The sequence below is a fragment of the Ovis canadensis genome, chromosome X, assembly GCF_042477335.2.
Source record: "Ovis canadensis isolate MfBH-ARS-UI-01 breed Bighorn chromosome X, ARS-UI_OviCan_v2, whole genome shotgun sequence".
NCBI lineage: Eukaryota > Metazoa > Chordata > Mammalia > Artiodactyla > Bovidae > Ovis > Ovis canadensis.
Window position 1 is genome coordinate 41,088,036 of NC_091727.1, and position 2,028 is coordinate 41,090,063.

Genomic DNA, 2,028 nt, shown 5'->3' on the forward strand with positions numbered 1-2,028 from the left:
GACTTATTTTAATGTGACTACCTCTATAAAACCTTATGCCCTAATAAGATCACATTCTGAAGTACTGAGGGATTAGGACTTGAACATACAACCATACCTCCTTTTACTGTGTTTGCTTTATTGTGCCTGTGGAAGTTGTGTTTTTTTAAAACTTGAAGGTTGGTAGCAACCCTTGGTCGGGCAGTCTGTTGGTACAGTATTTCTAACAGCATCTGCTCACTTCATTTCTCTGAGTCACTTTTGGTAATTCTTGCAATATTTATGACTTTTTCATTGTTGTTATATTTGTTTTGGTGATCTGTGTTTGGCGTTTGGTGTTACTATTGTCATTGTTTGGGGGTGCCAAGAGCCGTGACCATATAAGCTCATGAGCTTAACCAGTGTGTGTTCTGACTCCTCCTCTGCCATCCAGCCATTCCCCCATCCCCTCTCTCCTCCTTGGGCTTCCCTATTCCCTGAGACAACAATATCAAAACTAGGCCAGTTAATTACCCTGCTGTGGCTTCTAAATGTTCAAGTGGAAGGAAGGGCTGCATGTTTCTCACTTTAAATCAAAAGCTAGAAATGATGAACGTAGTGTGGAAGGCACATCAAAAACCAAGTTAGGTCAGATCAGAAGCTAGGCCTCTTGCACCAAACAGTTACCCAAGCTGTGAATGCAAAGGAAAAGTTCTTGAAGGAAATTAGAAATGCTACTCCAGGGAACACACAAATGATAAGAAAGTGAGACTTTCCTGGCAGTCCAGGGGTTAAGACTCCACGCTTCCACTGCAGGGGACACGGATTTGATCCCTGGTTGGGGAACTAAGATCTCACTTGCCGCATGGTATGGCAAAACAAACAAGCAAATGGGGGAAAAAAAAACAAAAGCAAATTATAAAGCAAAACAATCTTATTGTTGATATGGACAAAGTTCTAGTGGTCTGGATAGAAGATCAAAGCAGCCACAACATTCCCTTAAGCCAAAGCTTAATCCAGAGTAAGGCCCTAACTCTCTCCAGTTCTGTGAAGGCTGAGAGAGGTGAGGAAGTTGCAGACGAAAAGTGTGAAACTAGCAGAGGTTGATTCATGAGGTTTAAGGAAGGAGGCTGTCTCCAGAACAACAAAGTACACCACGAAGCAGCAAGTGCTGATGGAGAAGCTGCAGCAAGTTGTCCAGAGATCTAAGATCATTCATGAAAGTGGTTACACTAAACAACAGATATTCAGTATAGACAAAACAGCCTTCTCTTGGAAGATGATGCCTCCTAGGGCTTTCATAGCCAGAGAGGAGAAGTCACTGCTTGGCTTCAAAGGACAGGCTGACTTGTTAGGAGCTAATGATGCAGCTGGCGCCAGTAAATTGAAGTCATTGCTCATTTACAACTTTGGAAATCTTAGAAGCCTTAAGAATTATGCTAAATCTGCTCTGCCTCTGCTCTATAAATGGAGCAACAAACCTGGATTACAGCCCATGTGTTTACAGCAGAGTTTACTGAGTATTGGGCTTCCCTTGTGGCTCGGCTGGTAACCTGCAATGCAGGAGACCTGGGTTCGATCCCTGGGTTGGGAAGATCTCCTGGAGAAGGGAAAGGTTACCCGCTCCAGTATTCTGGCCTAGAGAATTCCATGGACTATTCTATGGGGTCGCAAAGAGTCGCACATGACTGAGCAACCTTTTCTTCTTCTCTTTCTGTCTAACTGAATATTTGAAGGTCTCCACTGTTGAGACCTACTGCTCAGAAGAAAAGAGTCCTTTGAAAATATTATTGCTCAGTGACAATGTACCTGGTCACCCAAGAGTTCTGTTGGAGATGTCCAATGAGATTAGTGTTGTTTTTGTGCCTGCTAAGCACAGCATCCATTCTGTAGCCCATGGATCAAGGAGTCATTTCAAGTCCTATTATTTAGGAAATACATTTTATAAGGCTATAGCTGCCACAGATAGTGATTCTTCCTCTCATGGATCTGGGCAAAGCCAGTTGAAGACCTTCTGGAAAAGATTCACCATTCTACATGCTATTAAGAATTTTCATGATCTGTGGGAAG